The 9,382-nt window shown below is 43.8% G+C and overlaps 1 pseudogene; it reads right to left on the reverse strand.

Annotated features, from left to right (window-relative positions):
- Nucleotides 1-229: 229 nt before the first annotated feature.
- LOC147439945 (uncharacterized) lies at nt 230-3,883 on the reverse strand (annotated as a pseudogene).
- Nucleotides 3,884-9,382: the final 5,499 nt, after the last annotated feature.

Here is a 9,382-nt window from a genome sequence, read left to right on the forward strand (position 1 = left end):
CATAAAAGCTCAATATAAGGAAGACTCTACAAAAACTCACACAGAAAAACTTGCGCCAAGAAAATGTGCATACGCCACCAATTTCCTCTCAAGGTCGACAACTTTCATGTCCATGGGAGTGGTGACCTATCCGTGGACCCTCGAGTTCTAATCCCTTTGCTTATGAGCTCTGAAGACAATTTTGACACTTCCTTAACCTCGATGTAGCCCACTGCCTCACCTCTGAACATCAGCAGGCCTTGAGACCTCCGAAATTGAATGAACTACAACATAGAGATGTTATGGAAACCTCTCTGATCAGTACATCAATGATTCTTTCATGCAAGTACATCCTCCTATCCATGGCCTCAACAAGGAGGATTGGAAGCCATAGAATGACATGGTTGTGCTGGCAGCCTTGGGGTTAAAAGATGTAGTGCATGTCTATGTAGGGACAACCACTGTAGTGTCAGGCAGAGACTGCATAGAACATCTTGGGAAAATAACAGAGAGAGAGAGAGAGAGAGAGAGAGAGAGAGAGAGAGAGAGAGAGAGAGAGAGAGAGAGAGAGAGTCGGTCCTGAAGGAGGACGTCGAGAACCATTCTGGTGCTGCAGGAGCTGTGCAAGGCACTACCCAACTATTGCGCGGACGGCCAAGCCCTCTACTCAGGTTGTGTGGCCAAACAACAGCGCAGGATGAGATCTGGGCGAGGGGGTCAGGCCGCCCACCTGGAGCTCGAAATGTTCATGACCAAGCATTCCATAGATATAGTGCACACATGAGCCAGTGGAGGGTGCGTTCGTCGGCATTAGGAACGCAGCTCACCGATAGTATGTTTGCGCACATGTGCTGCGATCGTTGCTGCGAATTCCATGCTGGAAAATTGCGTGCAGGCCTTTAGATTATGCAGTGAGCTCCACATCAGCAGTGGCAGCTTTTGCAGGTTCTGTGTGCAGTGCAGTGCTCGTCCCGCCACTCAAACGCCTCAACGTTCACATGAACGTGGTGATGGGGGGGGGGGGGGGGGGGTTCATAGCGGTGACGCCGGTGAAGGGACCGTTTGTTTTCTACAGGGGTGTGGCGGGCCTAGCTGATGTGGCAGTCCCTTTTTGACTGAACGTCCAATCGAACGTCTTCATGTGCGCAACACAAGAGAGGCAAAAGTGCGTAGGCGGGCAGATGTGTGTGGTGACAACAGAAAACGAAGGCAGCTACTTTGATTTGACTAGCTAAGCTAGAGAGATGTCTTATTTGACAGGGGCCTTAGTAAGAGAACAAGCAAAAGTTAGAGAGAGAGAGAGAGAGAGAGAGAGAGAGAGAGAGAGAGAGAGAGAGAGAGAGAGAGAGAGAGAGAGAGGCTAGAGCGCACGCGCCTCAAAAGTGCTCCACTACCAAACTACCAAGAGAGTGAATAAAACAAATCCATCATTAGATTTACACACTAGTCATCTAAATGATTAGACACTAATCCATCATTAGATTTACACACTAGTCATCTAAATGAGTGCCCACTATCTTATTTCAACCAATCAACATTTTCGATCTATCAAAAAATTCTTAAAAATACAACCCGATTTTTTTTCTATTTTAGTCACCAAAAAGAGAAGGCATCTCTATAGCCTTTGCCCTTTGGGTAGGCCAAAAATTGTTTGAACCCAAAAATACTATTTTTGGTCATTGTATGGGTGAAAAATAGACATACAATGGATAATTGGGATTAAGTGAACTTTTAAGGGGAATTATTTTCATAAAAGCGGCGTTGTAAATATAACAAGGTTGTAGAGTAAGGATCGTGATTATGCCGAGGTACATCAATGCGGATTAGTTTCTGATTAGTTGCCTATATATTGTTTACAAAGTTAATTTCTCTAGGAAAAACTGGATTGTTTGGCTAGAGTTGGCTTTCAAAATCTATGTCATGTTTTTAGCAAAATATCCAAAAAGCAAGACCTATTCCTGGTGGAAGAAGAGGTGCCCAATTTTTCCTTGGGCCACACTCAGATTCTTATGGAGATGGCGATGGAGAGCTTGCACCACTCCGTATGATACATACATAGTGTTTCATTGTATTCTATGCTTCTGGTCTTAAGGTGCACTCGCATGCCAATCTAGGTGGAAGACATTGTTAGGTGGAGAGTTAGGCTGGGGTGGCACATCTGTTAAAATATAACGTAGGTGTCCTAAGATGAGCTCAACGAGAACAAAAATCTTGTGTAGAACAAAAGGGTACAAACTCTTTTTTTTTTGAATTTCAATACATCTAGATACAAACTGTGAAAGCATGGCCTATCGATCCTTTAGTCTTTCAAAACCTAAAGCGAGAGATGTCAGAAAAGTTACCACAAGGATAGCTCGCTTGTGCCAGCCAAGCATTTATAGCGACATTTCTTTTTGATCCTTCAATATCGGCTCTTCTTATCATTGGAAAGAAAAATTTTCCAAGTGTTGGATTGTTCACCCACCGATAGGGAATGTGAGCTGAGACCATCATGAAACATGTTAGTTTTACCCTACCGATGAGCGGTGCCACAACTTAGTACAAGAGAAACCGTTCATTCAAGTAAATGGTCGTTGCCCTTGGTTGAAAAGCCAGTGGCATGAAGCTGCCATGTGTTGGATTATGCAAGTCAAAATCCATGCTAGAAGGGGTGCTCTGCATCTCCCTGGTTGTTACGAGAACTGGTGCTCTCTTCCATGCTAGAAGGTTACAACCAAGGAGGCAGAGAACACCGCTTCTAGTATGGATTTTGACTTAGAGGCATTCAGTCATAATCCTCCATATGGTAGCTTTGCACCACTGGATTTTCAACCAATCGCAATGAACAATTTTGTGAATCAACGATTCCTCCTGTACTAAGTTGAATTACTATGACGGCATCGCTCAGGGTAAAACTAACTTGTCTCATGAAGGTCTAAAGCCAACTCATGCTCCCTATTGGTAGGTGAACAATCCAACACTTGGAAAATTTTGCTTTGCTATGATAGGAAGATCCGACATTGAAGGATAAAAAAGCAACATCACTACGAACGCTTGGGTACCACAAGCCGGTTATCCCTGTGGTAACTTTTTTGACACCTCTGGCTTCACATTCTAAAATACTAAAGGATTGATAGGCCATGCTTTCATAGTTTGTATTTGTAATATATTATAATTATTATCACTTATTTTTTAGGATTTTACAATATTTTTTTGTACTCTACAAGTAGGGGGTACCAGCTGGAGTAAATTCCATAAAACAAGGGAATCTTAGCTGATGCGAGAGTGGGGTCCGAAGCCTGTGGAAGCAGGAGCCCGGAGAGGGGATGGAGACCATTCAAGCAGGTTCCGGGTGGTGCAGCAGGCAGAGTACGAGAGCATCCGGTGAGCGACGGGCAGGGTAGCACAATGCGTGCAGAGAGTGACGCTGGCAGAGGAGCAGCTTAGTATTAATTTTTTTTGCTTGAGTTACAGTTGTAAATAGCTCCACGGCCTTGCTTGAGTGGTTACGGCACTAATGCTGGAGGTTTTCGGCTACATGGCGCAAGTTCGAAACTCTGGTTCCCTTTTGAAAGGAAAGCAAATCCTCAAGGGGAATGAAGAGAATCTCGCACTGAATTGAATATGATATGCTATGAGCCAGTAGGAGTAGGAGTAGGAGGGTGGCTTCTGAAAGACCTCAAAAGGGGCAAGGTGCACACACGGTTCCCTTGTCTTGCCGGTTGTAACTCCTTCCCGTTGTGCTCCTCAAGCAAGCTACTGCGAGTCGGCACCATCATTCCAAGGGCTCAAATGTAGTGCCCTATGAACCTGCCCACCTACTGCCACCATCAATTGATGTCGCATTGCCGATTTGCTTATGCTCGCTGCAGCTGTCGATCGCATCTTTCTTGGATTGGAGTGTCCACAAAGGCCTTTTTGCCATCGTCATGCTAGAGCCCTGCATGCGCACTTCCCTAGCCTCACAGGCCGCCCCAAACCCATGCCCCAACAATTGACACTCTTTCAAATACAAGTTCCCACTGACCTCAAACTACCAAAGGTGATTCTGTATACTTTCTCATCACCTACTCAATGCCCAAACACCATTGTGCACACACCTAAGCTCACAAATTGAAGGCTCACCTACTGCCCTGCATATTGCTACTGCCATTACACCCAGCTCAACACACATGAAAATATATGCCACATGAGCGCTGCTCATCAACTGCGAGCAAGCCTTATCATTAGTATGGAAACCCACTTGCCTTGCATACAAGCCTCAGCTATGCCTGGCTATCATCATTTTTGTTAAGAAATGGCCCTCATCTGTTTGCCCTAATCGTCTTTGCAAGCTGACTGCTTTTCTACTTGTAGAAATCTTGATGCCTCCTATTCACAGAAGGCTTAGAAAATTGAGTATCATTTAATATTCAAAGCTTCAATTTAGAGGTGGTTTTACACAGCCTGCTTGAAAGAGCTGTTCTCATCAAAGTTTATCATGTTTGTGGGCTACTCAACAGAAGGAAATTCATGAATCCCTTTTATGGCTAGAAACAACATTTATTCAAATTCCAAAGCCAGGCAAGAAAATTCAACTACTTTGACTGCACGAAGCTTCAATCTTGAGGTGCTTCAATATAAGAGACAAAAGACCAAAGCTCACTCAACAATCCAAATTCTTGGAGCAGGCAATCAGTAAGAGTCATTCAACTCAAGGTGTTTTCAAAGCACAAGGTCTCGAGCTTCCAAAGAAAGTACAGTTTTTTGGGCATTCAATCAAGGATTCAGGCATTAAGTTTGGACAAGCCAAAGTAGAAGATTGTTTATCACCAACTTTTCTCATTGTGAAGAGTGACTTCACTTTGTGAAGAGGCTCTTCATAATCAGTGTGATAGAGGATTGAAGTTCAAGGGGGAGCTATACTCACTTGAAATTGGCACATATGTATGCTCAATCCACCATGTATGAAGCACATGTGTTTCAAGCTCACATTGAAATGTATGATTACACGTGTATCTTTGAGGATAATTTTATAAATATGCCAACATATGCAAGAGGACTAGACATTGACATGATACACAGTAAGACCTTCCTCATGAGGCATCAAATTATGCACACATGGACACTCACAACACTTGAAATATATGTGTATTTTAATCCATTGCATCCTCAACCCAACGGACCAATGAAGATCCACACCGACATGAAAACTAACAAAATGAAGATGAACACACAAACAAGAATCACATTACGCTAAGGATTTACCATGAATCCCTACACACTAAAACTACCCCATGCCACTTGCATGATGTATCCGAATGCGAGCAAAACATGATGTATTTAATTTGAGAACCATGTTTATGCATCCCAATGTGAACCCATGCATCTACCTAAGGAAGTCTTGTATGAACCATGACCTATTGAACCCATTGAGATCCAGACATGATGTACCTTAGGCAATCCTAGGATGCACTCTTCTTGCTTAGCATAGCATAACATCATAGTAATGAAGATGAGGAAGATAGCAAGCTTAAGAATTGAACCATGGATCTTGGTTGGATTTGCATTCCATAGCCAAGAGTGTTAGTGTAGGCTCTCCACTTCTCCACAAGCTTGGAGAAGGAGATGGAGCTCTTGCATGTTACCATATACATGTGGTAGTGATGTGTGTGAACACACTAGGACCGCCAGGGCATTTTTTTCCTCTTTAGGAGGTTTTTTTCCCCCGTGCATTGTATATACGCCCATCACTCTAGGGCTATCTATCTTTTCCATTGCACACTAAGTAACACACTCTCTACTGTGTGCCTTGAGCTTCCTTCATCTTCTCCAAGCTGTGTGTGTTTCTCTGCAACCCTAATTCCAACAATTAGTATCAGAGCAGGTTGCGTCCTCCCGAGCTTAGTCGCCAGCTGCTTCAGCACACGCCTGCTCACTTTCTCCGATTTCAATGAGCTTTGACGAGCGTTCGTAGGTCGACAAATATTTTGGGTCAGCTCGCAGAGCTAAGTCTGCTCAGATTTTTTATTCGGGCTCATTTCGGCCTCCGTTTCCACTGCAGGCAATACTGCACAGGCTATTTCGTCATTTTGTGCAGAATTTTTGTCAGTGCCGTTTTCTGCATAACAGGTGCCTTACAATCTTCTATGGTTTGTGCTATATAGCACATGTTGTTCCCGCTCCGTTTCTCCTATTTTCGGGTAGTTTTCACATCAGGTGCAGCATTTACCATGGCTGACAACAACACAGATGTGTCCAAGATGTTTGCTGCTGAGGACAGGTTGGATGGGGACAATTATCCTATGTGGGCTTATATGATGCAACACGTTCTTGTGTCAAAGGGCGTCTGGAATATTGTGCAGGGAATTGTTGTACGTCCTAGTTCTGAGGATGTAGGCGATGTTGAGGATGTTGTAGGTCTTGCTACAAGGATTGCTGCTATTAGAGTTGTTTTGCCTACGATAGAACAAGCTCGTTGGGATGTAAAGGATGCGCAGGCTCATGTATTGATTGCATTGTCTGTGAAGCGCACCATTGTTCCTCACATCCGTTCAGCAAAATCTGCAATACAGGCTTGGGATATTCTAGCAGGTCTTTATGCAATTCGCAATGAGGCTAAAACTGCTTTATTGCATAAAGAGCTGGAGTTGAAGATTATGCATGAGGAAGATGATATGGACACTTTCCTTGCTAGTGTCAAGGATATCAATGAGCAACTTATTTCTGCAGGTGAAGTCATTTTAGACAGTTTCCTTGTGCATACTGTTCTTGATGCCTTACCAGATTCCTACCAGACTTTTGCTAGTACTTGGAGACTGATGACCCAAGGAAATCCTGAAGCTGTCAAGTTTGATGCATTATGCACATTGCTGTTGCAAGAGTCACTTTCCAAAAAAACAGGACTAGGCAGCATGCAGTTGAACAGGCTTTTGTTGCTTCTCAAAGAAAGGGTGGTAACAGCAATGCAGACACTTCTTATGGTTCTACTGCGAGTGGCAAAACTTCTTATGGTTCTGCTGCGAGTGGCAAAACTTCTGTTCCTAATGCTTCTACTGGCAGCAATTAGTCTAGAAATTTTGGTGATAAGGGCAAAAAGAAAATGCGTTGCCATTATTGTAAAGCTAATGATCACTTGATCAAGTCGTGTTCTAAGTTGAAGGCCAAAGAGGCTAAGAAGAAAGAGGGTGGTTCCACTGCGATTGCTGGTTCCACTACAAATGCGGCCATTGTTTTGAGTCTTCTGTAAAAGGAGACTGTCATGCTGATGTTGATGTAGAATGGGCTTTTAGCGCAGAGTGCACTTACAATCCTGCTGTCCATGATGCATGCTTGTCAGTTGCTACAGATTCACATGTGTGGTATTTCGACAGTGGTGCTACAAAGCACATTACCTCACATCGTTCGCCTCTCTCGAGTCTGTCCCTCATGGGAATTCTGTCACTTGTGCCAACAATGCCTCTTATCCGGTTCAGGGAGTTGGAAAGATTGTGCTTACTGCTGCTAATGGCAGTTCTTTCACGCTTGTTGATGCACTTTATGTACCTGAGAACAAGAAGAATCTCTTGTTTGTATCCGCACTTGCTAGACTTGGACTTGTAGTCAAATTTGTGGATGACAGATGTACAGTTCATGATCTCAGTTTTGGTGATGAAATTGTTGCGTCTGGCCTTTTGTACCGTGGGCTGTATAAGCTCACTTTGTATGCCAAGTGTGGACAAAATTTTTCAAATGCTTTTGCAGATTCAAGGGCTATTTCAGATGCAAAACTTTGGCATGCACGTTTTTGTCATCTCAATTTTGCCAGTTTGCTGCATTTGCAGAAATCTGATATGGTTGCTTCTTTGCCGCCTCTTGAAGCACCTGCCAAACATGTTTGTGAAGGTTGTATTTTGGGAAAGATGCACCGTTCTAAGTTTCCAAAGGATGGTTCAGTTCGGGCCACATGCAGGTTGCAGCTTGTGCATAGTGATGTTTGTGGGCCCATGCAAACTCCGTCCTTGGGCAATTACCTTTACTTCGTGACTTTCATTGATGATTATTCCAGGCATGCATGGGTATTTCCGCTTAAAGCGAAGTCCGAAGTTTTTATGTGCTTCAAACAATTTCTGGCTATGGCTGAAAATGTCTTTAAATGTACTATGGGCACCCTCCATTCCGATCGAGGGGGGGAGTATATGTCACATGAATTCAAGAGAGACATTGTACAATACAGTTCGTAGAGTAGATGAGCATGCATTGAAGCTTGGCTCTTGGTTGGATTTGCATCCACATGCCAAGAGTGTGTCGATGTAGGCTTCTATCTCACAAGCTTGGAGTAGGTGATGAGCTCTCCATTAAAGCTTGGGAAGAGATAGTCTTTTTCTTGCTTCTCACATAGACTGTGTGAGAGTGTGTGTGTGATAATGCCTTGCAAAAATCAGCCCCCTCTCTCTCTTGGGCGAGCCCTCTTGCTATCCTCCCATTGGACCTCCCCAGGGCTAGCCAATGACCATTAAACATCATAAGTGATAGCCTTCTGACATGTGTCCCCCTTTCCCCTTTTGTGAGAGCTTTAGGTATTTTAATGATTCAACTAAACTGTCATTGGACCCCTTTGCCTCCTGGCCAATAGGAATCAGGCAAGCCATTGGGTTGTTGAATGCTCATCGGATCCCTTGGGAGACTATCCAATAGTCTTCTCGAGGAATTAATTCTCATTGTTTCTTTTATTAAGTGTTTTTAAATTAATTAAACTAGATTTACTCTAGCCTAATTCTCATTGGTCCACCTCCAAGGCCATCCAATAGGAATTGGGTACACCTTGTGGGCATCTGGCCTAGGGAGCTGACATGTGTCCCTCATTCCCTTTGTGTAAAGGGAGCTTGTGTGTGTGGATTTCTCTCTCATCCCCTACATGCTAGGCTCGCCCCCTCCTATGTAGGGATGTGCAAAGACTTTTTTGGACACACACAAAGCATCCAATTCCCCTATGGTTGACCTTTGGACACAACCTTTGAATTTTGGAACCTTAGCATTTTGGAAGTCTTAATGGGCTGAACCTTAGGGTCTTTTTAGCCCATTGTTGCACATGGCTCTTTTGCAGATGGCCCCCCCTTTGGATCCCTATTTTCCCTCCTTTGGATCCCTACTGTGGCCGGTCTGCTAGCTTAACCAATATTCTAGCTTTTTCTCCCTTGGCACTTCCCCATATTGAATGATCGGTTTAACATGAGAAAATCATTTAGGAGAATTAGATATTGATTATTATGACATTACCTCTCTCTTGAAATCATAGTCGTCCTCGACTATGGTGTAGAGAAGATAAAGCATATTCATGAGTCGTTTTCTTAGCGGGTAGAGGATCCCTATGTTACCCTACTACATCATTCCACTATGGATGACTAGTCCATTTGGTCGTTGGAAGCCTGAGGCAGCCGCAAGCATGCCTGCACATTAGTCCTAT

The sequence above is a fragment of the Adiantum capillus-veneris genome, chromosome 16 (genome assembly GCF_014529385.1).
Source record: "Adiantum capillus-veneris isolate H3 chromosome 16, ASM1452938v2, whole genome shotgun sequence".
In the NCBI taxonomy this organism is placed as follows: Eukaryota; Viridiplantae; Streptophyta; class Polypodiopsida; order Polypodiales; family Pteridaceae; genus Adiantum; species Adiantum capillus-veneris.